Raw genomic sequence first — 16,024 nt, forward strand, 5'->3', positions numbered from 1 at the left:
GAGCTGCAGTTAACATGATTTTACTAGGATTTCCAAACCCTTGAAATAATAATAGTCATAATAATGTCATCAGGGTCTGCGGACACATATTATTTCCACCATAATAAGAGTTTGTTTTCAGCACTCTGGAAATCATCGTTCCTGTCGAATGGCAGTGAAAGCTTCCTGGGCAAGACTTCGGAAATGGTTATATAACCCCAGCAAACCATTCAAGCTAAGGTCTTGCTGTGACCCTGGCAAGCTTTGAAGCACTGCTCTCTCACTCAACGTGAAAAACAACCAGCCGCACAGCTTAAAGGGATCCTTGAGATGGGCTGCCCTCCTCCTCTTGACAACCCCCCTCCACACAACATGAATGTAACAACTGTAGTTTGTCATTTTGCCCTTCCTTTTCTGAGGAAAAAAATGCTAGTGATTTCTTTTGACTTAAACTGGGCATTCAGAAAGCTGTTTTTTATTAATGAACCATATTAAGCCACCAGTGAAAAGCTCCCTGACTCTGTTTAAATAACAGGCTATGATTCCTCCCACCCCCTCCCTTTGGCTCCACAGCTATTAATTGAGGAGTTTCTTTGTTTTTTTCCTAATGAAGCTAACAGAACACATCTGTCAGGTGCTCGTATTCTTCACCCGTCTATAGTATGTAATAGCCCAGCTGGAGGCTATAATGCTGCACAATACCCCTGGCCGTTACAGCAACTATTTATTCCTAGGCTTTTCCTCAGATAGGGATTTGGTAAAAAAAAAAGAGAGAGAAAAGTCTGAAATTTGGGCCTAATTGCTGTTTACACAGCGATAGACACCTGTTCTAGCTAAGACCCTGGCTCGTGAATCCCACACCTCAGACCTTGGGGAAAGCGGAGGGGGAAATTTCAATCGGCTGCCAGTTTAGACACTGAGAAGTTTTCCGAGTGCTTTGTATGCTAAAATGTACAAATGTGACTTGATCTATGTCCAATATTTGACATAACACCATGTTGGTGTTGGGGATGTGTTTGTTCGAAGGCTAAAAGGGACATAGTGGGAACTAAATATTGTCACACACACACAATTGTGGGTTTTTTTTAATTTAATTTTTTTAAAAAAACAAAACAAAACCCAGTCACAGTTTCCTGTTTCTGTTGCTGTGAAGCATCGCTGTTAGTAGCTAAGAGCCAGTTTGTATGCAACGCTAGGGCTGCTTTAATAAGATGTATGAATTATGCTCTCAAACAGGGATTTTTGTTTGTGGGATAAAGCTCATAGACATGTGGATGATGCCCTGTGAATTAACCAAAATTGGATAAATAAAGGGAGCATAAGAAAAGGCTTTGCTGGAACAGACCAAAGGCCCATTGGCGAGGGGTGCCTTGGTTTTGGATGAATCCCTAATCTCAAAGCAAAGCAGGGTGCCTTAAGAGGGATTTGGGGCATCTCAGAGGTGAGGGGGATCTTTAAGAGGTGGCATATACCAAAGTGGGATTGCTTTTTAAGGAAAAAATGCTGCAAACAAGCATCTGCTGAAAGCAAAAGGAATGTTATCATAATGCCAGGGTGAGGTGATAGGGAAGGGGAGAGCAAACATCAGAGTGGGGAGAGAAGGCTCAGAAGAAGAGCTCCGTTGTGGCTGTTGGGTCAAACTTGTAAGATGAGGTGCAATTATTTCCACCAGAAAGGAACCACCCCAAAAAGGTTCCTAACACAACTCCCCGAGACCTGTTTGCCTGCCATTTGGCAGGTTTCTTGTCTGACCTAAGTAACTCATGTATTGATTATTACTTTTCATGGTCCAGTGATGAGTACCGGTAGTTAAAGGGTTCCCTAGTAAGCATGGGCTTAAGCTATACCCTGTTTGTTATCTTCCCAAGAAGGAAAAACAACAATATTTGCAGCATACCCTCCAACATTTCTCAGACAAAAATAGGGATGTCCCGTTCCCTAATGATAATTTTACTATCTATACCCCACACGTCTTACTGGGTTGCCCCAGCCACTCTGGGCAACTTCCAACATACCGTATTTTTCGCTCTATAAGACGCACCCGACCATAAGACGCACCTAGTTTTTAGAGGAGGAAAACAAGAAAAAAAAATATTTAGAATCAAATGTTGTTGAAGAGGCTTTGTGCAGCAATCCCTCTTGCTGTTCTGGCTTCAGCGATAGCTGCGCAGCCTGCATTCGCTTCATAAGACGCACACACATTGACCCTTACTTTTTAGGAGGGAAAAAGTGTGTCTTATAGAGCGAAAAATACGGTATATAAAAACATAATAAAACATTAAACATTTTTTAAAAACCTCCTATGTTTAGGGAGATTTGATCTCTCTCAGCATCAGTGTCCCTGCAGAGTTTTTGGAAGTGTGTCTCCCAGGTCATTGGCGAGATGTGACAGTCTGCCATTGGTGGACTGCTAGTATGAAGGAGTATTATGGTCTTCCAGAAAAGGGCAGGATTGTTGGATTTGGCTGCATGAATAACCAGTGTCCAGTTCTTTGTTGTTGCTTCCTTTTTCTTCCAGGTCAGCGGTTTTTTGTATTGCCTTTTGTGATACAGGAGATCCATTGCGGAGGCTGGGGTTGTATTGGACGTGAAGGCTTGGTGTTCAGGGCTTTTTTGGCGTTGATACAGTCCTTGTCAAACCATGGCTTGGAGTAGTGTTTTTGGCATCTCCTGTCAGTTCCGTGACTATTGCTGAGAGGCTGATGTAATTCTCAGGTTAGGTCCTTGTAAGCCATCAGGAGGCTTACCTGATTAGTGTATATTTCCAGTATCGTCTAGGCAAACTCCTAGTATCCTAGTATCTTTGGCAAACTCCTCTAGAGTGAAGGTAGCCCCATGTGGCTTAGTTATAGTCAACCTATTAATGGAAGGAACTTGGTGTAATAAAACCATACATGATTCTAATATAAGTTAGCAGCCTCTCCAATGCAGTTCAGAGCGCAAATTGATTAAAATGCAATTAGGCCATAAAGCTCGCTGTTTATTACCTCAGCTGTTTGTCATAGGCATAGAGCGAAAGGAAGGGTTTGTTTCCCCATCTCTCCTTTTTTCCTCTTCTTTTTCTTGTGAGTTTATTTCTGATCAGTGCCAAGCACACTCATTAGCTGGGTACAGGGCAGAAATAAAATGTTATTGCCGTGCCACTTAATCCATAGTCCAATCAGAGGGCAGTATTCTCTACAGCTGTCAAGGGAGGATTGCAGGCAGTTTTTCGAAACTTTTATTTTCCATTCGCTAGTGCCTGGGAGCTACTGGACAGATACATTCCTGCAGCTGAAACGGCCGATGTTCTGACTGATTGTTGTCTTGTGATCGCTGGTTATTCAGAAACTGAAAATAAGATAAAGGCAGTTAAAGGAAGAGGATGGGAAAACGAGAGCAGCAAGTTCTAACAATTAACTGGAAGGTGAGCTTGCATCCAAACGAAGAAATATTTTATTTACACATGTGTACACCACCCAATAACCGAACATTATCTGGGCAGAGAGCAAGTAAATTTACAAGCCATAGTTGAAAACAACAACAGGCAAGCAAATCATCACAATGGTACATGGAATAGCTAAAGGGCATTTTTCACATATGAAGTATAAATTGGCTCTAATGGCTGCAACATACCATGTGTGCCACCTCAGTCTCCAAGCAGTGCGAGATTCCAGAGATTCCAGGCCCATACCAAGTGATCAACTTTCCTTTTGGAAATGAGGCACTGCAGAGACTGTGTTGTCTTTATGACATATGGTTTATTTACACACGGATACAACCTGAGGCTATGATGGAGGGGTTCACAGCATAAACACCCCCAAAGTGTCTTGTTTCTCCCATAGCTGCAGGCTTGGATTCAAGCAGAAATCAAACATTGCTTTGGATCTCTCTCCAGCTTGCTGCCTTCCATCTAGGTCACATCACTGCTCCCCAAACTCCCTACTCTAAACTCCGTTGAGGGAGGAGTCACCACCAATTTGCCATCTTGCATGGAGCATCTTAATTCCACTTAATGGCTTATCACACAGGCTATCACCTGGCTAGGAGGCTAGCTTAACTATTCAAAGTATTAGAACTGATTAAATTTTAACACTTGCTGGATCCAAGGATTAGAGGGGTATGGCACCCAGCTCAGCACCCCAAACTGATAACAATATATTTGATTTATCGTTTGAATTCTCACCCACATTTACAATGTTCATAGCTGACCTGACAAAGCAAGGGAGGCTCAAATGCTTTATAGACAGTTGTAGATAGATAAACAGCTATATAAAATGCAATTATTTGTGTGATTCTCTGAGAGTAAGCCTGGCTGAAATAAGAAGAACTTGCTTCTAAATAAGCATGCATAAGATGTCACTTGTGGAATCATCCAACCTTGGACTCTTTAATAGTGCCCTTAAATGCCAAGCTTTTAAACGTGTTTCATTGGGATTTTGCAGTTTGAATCCCCTGCTCTCCTTGCTTTGAACCCTTTTAAATTTTCTTAAATGTTATACACAATGTTTTATATTCTTTCCCCATGACTGTACTGTTTTGTGCAGGGTAGTTGCGTTTGCTAGGGTGGAATAATCCCAAACAATTCTTATAATTAATGATGAAGGAGAAGAAACGGCAAGAGCTGATATGGACATTTGTTATAGAAGCAGGTCACATTTTAAGAGCTAAAACTATGAACTTTTTTGAAACAAAGAGATCTGTAAAGAACTCGGTTCAGTTGCTGGAGTGTGCTGGGATGCTGAGGTTAGTGATGGGGAAAGGGAACAATTCTTACTCCATCTCTCTGCCTTGGGGCTCGCAAAGATGGATGGGTTACAGCCAGAGACAGAAATTAATTTCCTATGGGAATAAACAGAAATACAGAGGGAAGTTGAGGTCATCTGAGGACAGGTAATAATGAAATTAGAGTTAATGAAGATTAGAGGACACTGGACTCAGCTGGGCTCCCCCTTGGGTTCTAAGGGGGCTTCTCACTGGAAAAATGTATTGGAAAGAAAATCTGGGAAGCAGGTTACAACTGCAGCCTGATCCAAAGGGTAGGAAAACCCCCAACAACCTTGGGCTGTTCAAACCTAACTTTCAGCATTTCACAAGAAATACACCTTTTTAATTTTTTTTTGCCCCTTAAGCCCCATGTAATAAACAGGCTGCTTCTGGCCAGAGATCCGTATAGACCAATATTGTATAGAATAATGTATTCTAAGCATGCCCCCTTGACTACTAGTATCTTATAAGGCACTAGAAATTTTCTCTCCTCTAAAAAGCAAACATCTGCTTAACATAATTTAGAATGCAGTAGAGTAAAAATCTCATCTTCTTGCATTTCAGTGGGAAAATCTCAGTGACTTTGATGAGGTCATATTTTTTATTCTTTTTTTTCTTTTCAAAACCAAAATCATCAGGTAGGAAAATATTTCATGATTTCTGAAATAAACTATATAATGGCCTGGTATATACAACCGTAAGCTAAACCAGGGCTTACTGAGACTGTACAAAAGTGCAGGGAGCTTGGAACTACATTGATCTCCCCTGGTCCCTTTTAATGGCACTCCATAGCGAGCTGAGCTGATGTTTGACATAGTTTGTCATTCGAACTATGACTCGTGCTTAAACTCTAACCCCAAGCTGTAGTCCAGGACAAACCTAGTTAGTGAGGAAGCAACATGCTAAGCTAAACCTTGTCTTAGCTTGGCGCAGCAGAGCATAAGAGGATTTGAATAACAGAGCAGCTGTGAGCTCATCTCTAGAAATTGCACTTTTCTGTGATCTCAGTAAGCTATGGTTTGGCTTACCGTGCCATACAAACCAACTCAATATGTACTTAGGCCAATGTAAAATTCTTCTGTGAAATGTTGCTACTCATCTTGAGCTGCCTCTTGCTTTTTCCGAGCTCCTTGAAAGTTTTTTTTCCTTCCTCTTTGCAGGAATCTTCAAATTTGCCTCAAAATTTCAAGTTACAGGAAAGCCTTGCCTCAGCCACCTATTCACACCAACCATAGCCTTTCAGCAGAACATCCAGTGCCAGTACCATGAAGACTGGTAAGTGGCCATTAATGTTTTCTGAAGATGCCAGGAAGGTATGAGCGGAACTTGGCCAAAACATTTATTAGTCTTATTAAATTATTTTTGCTTACCTAAAAATGAACCCTCAAAACTGACTTTGTGTTTTGGCTATGACAACATTTGTAATATGTATTGTATCGTGAGAAGCATATTGTACAGTGTGAAGGGGGTGCAAAGGATTGCACAGCTCCATAGCTGTAGTAGTGCCCACCATAGCGGAGAAAGGAGTAGCTTCAGCAGCACATTTTAGGCCATTTTCTCCCCACACTTTTCAGAACCCAGGTGGCATTGCTGTCTTTGGTTTCATTAGCCTTGAGAGAACAAGATTAAGACACAAAAATGATTGATGGAGTTAAAGTCCTTCTGATACATTATTTCCACACCATTTGAAATCTGATGCTCTCATAATGGTTGGTCATTTGTGACATTGGTTCCACATTAATGCTCCACAGAGAAGGTGAGGGTAACCTAAGGTCCTTTTATCATGAAGATATTGAGAAAGATTCTTCCATGTCTCAGTACAAGTACGGTGACTATTCCTAGACTATTGCCATCCATATAAGAGTAGGTTTTTCATAAACCTCAGAGAGTTGGCATCTTCTTCAATGTCACATGATGTGGGATTGATTCCTTTCTCATGCTTTCGTTACACCCTTTTGTGAGATCTCTACTTTTTATGTAACACCCTAATAAAACGTTAATGACAACATACTTCTGTTACCCCTGTCATCAGATGTTCTAGGTTGTTCGACATTTTGAGTTTATAGAAAAGTACACACGCACACACACACTTTACAAATGCGTGTGTTTGTCAGAATTCAATGCAGAGAGTCTGCCTGCCTGCTCTGCAAAAGCTAACAAGCAGCAAGAGAAAGCATAGCTATTGTGCATCTTGGTCTACCATATCTTTTCCAGCTGCAGCAATCAAGACTGAGTTTTGCCCTATAGTAGGCTGGGGTGGGCATGGTAGTCAGTGGTAGAACAGGGCAGGCAGTGCATTAGCTTCAACCTCTTCCATGTGTAGCTTTTAACTTGGGTTAACACATGCCACTCATGTTTACTCTGGCCTGGAGTATAGAGAATGCAGGTAAACTGGTGAGTAGTACTATTACTGCCTTATAAAACTGCAACTGGTCTTGAGGCTTTTTTGGAATCTTCCAGCTCTGTGATTCTGTGGTTGATAAAGGCATTCTCTCCCGGCTTCCGGGTTGGCACCCCCGGCAATGGCGGAGCTCCTCCGATCGGGAGGAACTTGCTCCATGGAAAGTTGGGTCTGAACCGCCACGGCGAAGGCGGAGACCCATTGAAATCACAGGCGGAAGAAGCTTGTGAACCTGGGATTCGGCTGGCACCTTTTGCGCCTCCCCTACTCGCAGGGAAACCCTGTTTTGGGGATCCAGAGCGACGTGGGGTGAGCGGCACAGTGCTTTGAATCGACCGCTTCTTTCACGGAGTGAAGCCGCATTGCTGTTGCCGGAGAGCGCTGACTTTTTCTTGTGGACAATTGGATTTTAAACAACAACCCGTGAGTAAAACGGAAAATTGGATCTTTAAATATCTTAATTTGGCATTGAACGGGGAAGGTTCAAAACAGGAAGTCCGCCTTCCCCTTTTGTAAATAGACTGAAGCAAAGAGCTTACAAGTTAAGGTCTCGGAAAGCCTTATGTAAAGGCTTCCATCGATTGAAATTATTAGACCCCCCTTGGAAGCAGGAGAAGAGGGGGAAAATTTTGGACTGTGTATCCTGCAGGAGAGAGTGATTAAAATTAAATTACCACTGCTCTGAACCTGGGAACGGGCTCCCAGTGATTGACGTTTCGGGAGAGTTCATTGACAGCGAAGAGAACGGATGTTGACAGTTAAATAAGAGATATATATTGTTTCCATTGTCCGCTTCTGCGTTTAAAAGGGAGGAAAAGTATCTGAAAATTGAAACTATCTTTACTTTTTGATCTGTCTTGGAAAAGATTGATACAAGTGGATACTGTTCTCCTCTAGAGGCAGCTTTTGAAACTGTTACAAGAGTGGAGCTGGGAAATCTCCAGCTGCTTGATAAGAACTGTGAGAACTAGAGATTGACCTTGGATATTCAAGAATGTCGACAGGAGAAGCCTTATGGACTGCATTTTCTAAGATAAGCCACTTGTTGGAACAGCTTCATAAAAAGATGGATGCTATGACTACTAAAATTGACGTTTTGGAACCAAAAGTGAGCACCAATACAGAAATTATTCAGGATTTGGCACAGGAATCTATTTCAACAGGACAAATTGCTGAAAAGGAGAAGGAGAAAGTTGCTGTTGTCAAACCTAAAGTAATACAAGGGGGAGCCTTAGCCTTACAGAGGCAAATTGAGGATTACAAGTTGAGGCCCTTTATGACTGAGACTAGAAAAAGTCAGATTTTGAAGATCGGAGCCTGGCCTGGACTAGAAAAGGAAAATTGGAAAGATCCCTCTATGCAGGGATTAACTGACTTTTGGAATATGGACTTGGGTCAGGAGGAGATTGGAGTTCTGGGGGCCTTTGGATTTGGAGGAATTTTGAAACATGCCCGGAAATACTTTATGGATCCTAGTTTTAATTATGGAAATCTGGCTGACCTGTCGAGAAGGAATAAAAGTATCATTGGATTGGAGTTTCCCCGAGATCTGCTCTTCAGCATCAAAGAATATGAAGAAGACTGGCAGAAGGGACGTGGAAAAGAGTTAAGAGCCTCGGACATAAGATCTCCAGGTTGATGGACTGTATGGAGTTGATGGAAGTGGCTGGTAGAGTCCGAGACTGGGGAGAGGAGATGGTGGAAGAAGATTGGAAATTTAAAGTCTATATATAGAAATATTGTAAATGAGTTAATGAGTGATAGAAAAATGTTGGAAGGAAATTTTATGGCTTTACTTGAAATGCTATAATGAGTTAAGCTTAAATAAGTATACTAATTTTAATGGAAATAAGATTAAAAATATGTTAAGACATTTATATGATAGAAAATAGAGAAAAATGGAAAGGAATTGCTGAAACAATTAATGGAAGTGGAATACAAAGAGGGAGGTGAGAGGAGGTCAATGATACAAGGGAATGAAAGATAGAATACGGAAAAGGTATGATGTATGTTTTTAAATTGTTTTTGTTTTGTTTGGTTTAGTTTTTTGTGTTAGTTTAATGTGTTAAGGTTGTGTTTTGTATTGTTTATGTATTGTATTGTTTTTTCTCTTTTTTGTTCTTTTTTTGTTCTTTTGTCTTCTTTCTTCCTTTTCTTTTTTGTAAGCTTTAAAAGTAATAAATATTATTTAAATAAATAAATAAATAAATAAATAAATAAATAAAGGCATTCTCTCCCGCCCCCTTGGAAACAACCATTTGTCTGGTGAGTGGGGGTTTCAAAGAGCAGCCTGAAAGGGCATTCCTTGAGCACCCTTGATTGTGAAAGATGTTATACGCTGGCAGTGTCCCTTGGGCATGGTCAATACAGGGGTGAAATGATCTCCTCAGCTTGCAACCAGGCAACTCACAAGAGACTCGGGTGCCTTCTCAAAAGGCTTGTAGTGTTATATGGTTACACATGTCAAAGAACATACCAGATTGTTCATCTACAGGGAATGTATGTGTTCATGAATGTGTGCGTGTTGGAGTAGGAGCATTTATTCCTGCAAATATCCATTTGCATTCTAAAGTAGTACACTCCAGACATAGGCTTACTACTCTTGATGGATAATGGAGCTGACCTGCCACAGGTGTTTTCAGTGTAGTAGCATACTCTCCAACATTTCTACAATGAAAATAGGGGCATCCTATTCCATTACAGTGGTACCTTGGTTTATGAACTTAATCCGTTCCAGAAGTCCGATCTTAAACCAAAGCGTTCTTAAACCAAGTTGTGCTTTCCCATAGCAGCGGGGGACTCAGCTTACAAATGGAACACACTCAACATGAAGCGGAACATGTTCTGCTTCCAAGGCAAAGTTCACAAACCAAAACACCTACTTCTGGGTTTGCAGGACTCTTAATCCAAGGTGTTCATAAACTAAACCAAGGTATCACTGTGTTGTTGTTGTTGTTGTTCTTGTTGTTGTTGTTGTTGTTGTTGTTGTTGTTGTACCTCACCAATCTGACTGGGTTGCCCCAGCCACTCTGGGTGGCTTCCTGCATATAAAAACATAATAAAACATTAAACCTGCCTTCTAAAGGTTGTATAGTTACTTATCACCTTGACTGGGGGATAACTTCATACTCTCCAACACCTCTCTGATGAAAATAGGGATGTCCTGAGGAAAAGCAGGACATTCTGGGATCAAGTCAGAAACCGGGATGGCTTCTGTAAATACGGGACTGTCCCTGGAAAATAGGTACAGCTGGAGGGTCTGTAGTAGGCCCTAAGCAGTGGTACACTTGGGTAATTTAGACTCTGGTCATACAAGTTCCCCTTTGGACAAAATTGTAATGTGTATTACTTCACTTATGCCAATGTTCTTACTTCTTCTTTTGCTCATTCTGTTGAATGGGACCCTAGACTAACCATCCGCCAAGTCCTGTTGAGTTCTCCACTGACCCTAAGGTTAAATATATTAAGCGACTTGATCTTAAATACCTACCATAAGTCTGTTTGCATGCCCCGACAATGAGTATAATACATGGAAGAATGTTTGTCTGCAATCAATAACATGTATATTATTTTTTTGCCAAAAATCAATATAACTTGTTTTCCACGTAATGTATTTACTAGGTCCAATTGGTGGAGGCTGTTAGCATTTGACTGATATTTTGTTAAATATGCACACCCAAATTTTACCTCCTCTTTTCTTCTTCTTCTTCTTCCTCTCATAGTAAATTTAAGCACTATAACACAAACTCTTTTGGCAATTTATGGCACTGGCAAGAAATTAACTGAGTTCAGAGCTAAACATTTATTTCATCTTTCCTTGTGAGTGGGAACATAAAACCATTTTATTTCTGAGTATTCAGTAGGATTTTACCCTGAGGCATGTCCGTGTCAAGGAATATAGGGCAATTTTTACTATGGTAACCTGTTCTGAAAACACAGCCTTCCGTTTTGTGAAAATTTCAATTAGCAGCAAAATCACTTTGAAAATAGTAGAACCATTCAAAGTATGCTGCAGTTACTAGGCTGCCATTCAAGCAAGAGATGTAAATATAAAACAAAGCGGTAAAGGCTGGCGAAACATCTGGTAATATAATTTTGCAGACATTGTTTCTGCTTCTTTGTTTAGCTTTCATTGATTTGTTTCTCCCTTTTATAATAAAATGAATTCCTCCCAAACAAAGGCTTATATCTGTTCTCATTTTAGGTAGACTTGGATTTGCAGGCTTGCGATGGGACAAGGCAATTGTAGCCTTTAATCGGACTACAGAAAATAGAGTTCACACTAGAGATTTCACACAGCAGTGGTGTGACGTGAGAAGTCCTTTCCAAATCCTCCCTCCTGTGGAATTGCTAAATAGAGAGGGAGTCTTTTCCATTTTGGAAAATTGGTAGTCTTGGTGGTGTCTTCCATTCTAAGAAGAGAAATGGCCCATTGGCAGCTCCTGGGGAGCATCTATAGCCAAGAGAATGAGTCAGGGACACTCCAAGACCTTTTGCTGCCTGAGGCAAAGGACAAATGGCACCTCATGGCACCTTCATGTACAAAAGTCAACAAGCCTGCAGTTGAATATGTCTTCAACACAGGCAACAGTGAGCATCCTCCATCATGCAGGCTAGCTTACAAGGTGTGTGGCAGGCCATACTGACACCCAAACAGGAAGAAGAAAGGAGGAAATCTCCAGTGTTCAGGGCAAAGTTTATTAGCCCCAATGCATTTTGGGATATTTTTTTCTTCATGACACTCTTATTCTGTCCTGGAAGAAAGATTTATTCTGAAATGCATTGGGCCTGATAACTGCCAGGTATCCAGGAAAAGGATATTCTCCTTTCTTTTTTCTATGATTGGTACTTTCCCTTTCGTTTTTCTTCTTCAGAAGCGTCAGTTCCCAAAATTCTGTGACACTCTACAATGACCACAAAATAGACCCTGAGATGCAGATAGGAGCAACAGTCTGCATTCACAATAGTTTGAGTCACTGGAGACACCAGGGGCCTGGAATGGGTTTAACCCCAAGTACACTCTTTTGACTCTACCTCCCCCGATAAGCGAGCAATTGTGGTATTCTATTAGGAGGAAAGTGAAGCAGGTGAGGGGAAAATGTGCCTTTTGCCCCCTCAGACATGGCAGCCTGGTTCTCACTGACAGGACTCCCATGGAAGTAAGGGTAGAACGTAATGCATAACTAACTAACTAACCCAAAGGGAGATGAAATGTGTCTCAGTGGAAAGAAGCACTTGGAGAAATTCAGTATTTCCCATGGGTTTCTGCATTATTCAAATGACATACATGTTGCTAGTAAAATAATAACTGAAGCTGTACTCTTGAGGACCATGCAAACAGTTTTGTGCACACAGGCAGGGCCTCTTCTTAAAAATTTCCTACCACCAAAACCTGCATTTTTCAGATTGACAAACCATTTTAGAAAGTGGGGAGCATCTGACGGTAGCTTATGATGCACTGCGGAGAACTAATATTTGGGAGTGTGGAGAGATCAAAAGCCCCACCACATGTGCCCCTCAAAGGTTGTCTCAGGATTGTCGCCTCAGGGAACTGAGTCACTTAAAAGTTGAATGCATCTCTCTCAGATGGAAATGGGGCTCAGGGCAATCCCAAAGTAGTACAGCAAGCTATGCTTTCTTCATAGCCATTGACTGTGATTTGTGGACAGTGTCTTCCATAGGAGCTTAGAGATTTTAATTTGTAAACACTCCTTTACTCATCCTCTGGACATTAAAGTGCACCTGGAGGCAAGATTATGAAAGCATTCCCAAGCCTTCAGTAAAAGAAAGAAAGAATATGGAGGGGCACCTTTAAACTCTGTGCTTTGATCTCGAAGCTGCCTTTGCAAATTGTTGTTTGATTTGGGCAAAGTAAGTTTCAAATTGATTGGATGTGCTGTGTGATCCTAAACATGTTTACTGAGAAGTAGTTCATGGAGTGCTGTGGTGTTTGCTCCCTAATAAGATACAACTTTGTCTGGCCTTAGCCTGATAATCTAGGATGGTTCAGTCAGAGGTTTGCAGGAATGTTTTGTGATGGCAGCTCTGTACCCTGTTTCATTTTGCTTGTGGTAGTGAAGCCCCTAACACTGATTAAGTGAAAAAAAAAAAAGTTCAGTAGCACCTTATAGACCAACTAAGTTTGTTCTGATATAAGCTTTTGTGTGCATGCACACTTCTTCAGATACCAGATATTGATTAACTGAGTTAATGTGATGGGCACATAATATTGTTCACAAACATTCCAGCTAACCAATGTGGGAGCAGGGGGGAGCTGTGGGAATGTTAACAGTCCAGATTCTGTGAAGGCAAAGCAAGTTTTCAGTTTGGCTGGGATTAAAATTTCACACAAGCACAAATCTTCAAAAAAACAAAACAAAAAAGTTCAAAGGTAACATTATCAAAGATAACTCACACCCATATAAAACTATATGCAACATAACCAAAATAACAGATTTCTGAGGCAGATCACAACATGCCCCTTTTATTAAAGGTAAAGGGACCCCTGACCATTAGGTCCAGTCGTGACCGACTCTGGGGTTGCGGCGCTCATCTCGCTTTACTGGCCGAGGGAGCCGGTGTACAGCTTCTGGGTCATGTGGCCAGCATGACTAAGCTGCTTCTGGCGAACCAGAACCCTTTTATTAAAACAATTGTATATTTTAGGGGACTGCAGTGACCACAATATTCACTTTGTACCTGTATTTTATAGTATTGTGATGCAACCCGATCTGTTTCAGATCTGCTCTGTGTCGTTCTGATCAGATTTGTGATCTGGAATGAGATCTGATCTCTTAAATGTGAGCTTTGTTTGGCCCACATTGATTACAATGGGGGATCAAAAACGGGCTGTAATTTCCCCCCTTTTTTTACTGTGAAAAGTGGATGAATTTGTAGGCAAAGGAGCTCCTCTGGAGTGGATTAATCATACCAAATTTCAAACAAATCAATCGATTAGCTTTTGTTTAGCTTTAAGAACATTTTAAAAGTCTGTAACTTTTAAAACAAATTCTGTCAGAATTTAATATGAATTGCAGGCATGGTCACCATTTCTGAAGAGGGAATAAACTAAAAGATTGGAGCGGTGTTTCTCCAACAAGGGCAGCCTTCCACTCTTACATGCTGGCTGGGACTGATGGGAGTTGTCGTCCAAAACACCTGGAGGGCATCAGGATGGCGGAGGCGGCCATGATGGCAATGGCAATGTAACATATGCCCCAATTCTCTAAGCAGTGAAAAGTCCAAAGGTTCAGGGGTTACCCAGGTTGGGTTCACTTTGGAAAGAGATCACGGGATTTACTGGCAAAGATTGAATATAGATGGAGATACACAATTTTAATAGCCCAACAAACAGCCCAAGTCCACCCTTCCCATATCACATCTCAAAGGTCATATTCCCTCCTGGGCAACATTCTGAAGGCCACATGCCACTGGTGGTTGGGGCCAGCAGCAAATGTGAGTCTTACCTTTCATCAATGGGCTACATTCTCACCATGCAAAAGGCAGAGGTTTCTAAACATGTGCACGTACACCCACCTACCCTCCAATATTCCTCAGGTGAAAATAGGGATATTTGTAGTTTTAATGTCATATTCTTATTTTTGCTTTGTGAGCAAAAAGGGAACTTTTCTTATACAGCAACAATATAAATGTGCATAAGTAAGTAAGTAAGTAAGTAAGTAAGTAAATAAATAAATAAATAAATGCTTTTATGTATTTTTCTGCTTGTACATCTCATTTTTTAGGGTGCTGGTGCAATGCCTTAATTGTCCCCCAATCAATTTATTTCATTTGTGCTTTTTAAAAATCTAATCAACCAAATGTTATCTGGCTGCTTAAGAGGTTTCTCTTAATGCGCTAATGCATCTCTTGATATGATAAACTCATATTTGGAATGAGATTTCAATCGGATTCTTTCAAATTCCATCCATTACATTTTCTCTTCCTTTGGCTGAATTCATCATGACTGTTCCAGTCTAACAATGCCCACTGGTGATCTACTCTTGTCTTCCACACAGAGGTGGGTACTGCTCAGTGATGGAATAAGATACGCGTACATAACTCATGCCGCTCTTGGGGGTTCGTCCCTAGATGAAAGGCGTCATTATAACAATGTGATCATTATCATTATCATGAAAAATCTTCTTAAGGAAGCGATTCCACCTTCTGCTTCTGACACCTCATTTCTCTGTTGTCTCCAGAGCCCCCTTTGTATCTCCTAGGAGCGTCAGTTCACATCTTAATCTCTTTATGTGTAATCTCATTACAGATAATCCCATTTGCTGAAGATGTCAGGAGTACCTCGCCTCTATGTGAGGAAGGATTTCCACTCATCATCTCACTTTGTAACCGATCCCAGATACATTTATTGTATAAACAGTCTAGCTGGAGTGGGAATCTCCCTCAGGTTGGAGTTGTCTATGCTCTGCTGGTATAAAAAATATGTTGGGGAGATGCAGAATAGTTGGGATGTGGTGGGAGGGTGGGGGAGAGATACTGTCTTTTCCTTTCCAATTACTCTCAGCAAAATGACTCACTATTTACACTAGGTGGAGAGGGAATTTGTGATATTTTCCCAGCTAAAAGAACAAGATTTATAAAGTAATTAAAAACAAAAAGCTCTGAATGACTTTTAGAGACTCATTTATCTTGGACCCAGTCAGTCTTGTAGAAGAAGACACAGTGTGAGCCGTCCTTACTTTGATTCGGTGTGTTGTTTTGTTTAAAGTCAATTGCTGTTTTCATCTTGTCAGTTTGGGGGAGGATATAGAGGTCTCTCAGTTTGTAAAATGGGCCACAGTAGGTAACCAATGATGAGCTCCGGGAAGTAAAGGCCTTGAGGGGTGGAGGGCAGGATGACAGGGATAAAAACAAACAAACTTGGACGATAAATGATAT

The 16,024-nt window shown here is 41.1% G+C and overlaps 1 long non-coding RNA gene across 1 annotated transcript; it reads left to right on the forward strand.

Annotated features, from left to right (window-relative positions):
- Window positions 1-1,094: 1,094 nt before the first annotated feature.
- LOC309348373 lies at window positions 1,095-15,580 on the forward strand. Its single transcript, XR_014159366.1, has 3 exons — window positions 1,095-3,385; window positions 5,886-6,000; window positions 15,396-15,580. It is a non-coding gene; the product is annotated as an uncharacterized lncRNA (long non-coding RNA).
- Window positions 15,581-16,024: the final 444 nt, after the last annotated feature.

Source organism: Podarcis erhardii (assembly GCF_964252035.2).
Source record: "Podarcis erhardii genome assembly, chromosome: 8".
In the NCBI taxonomy this organism is placed as follows: Eukaryota; Metazoa; Chordata; class Lepidosauria; order Squamata; family Lacertidae; genus Podarcis; species Podarcis erhardii.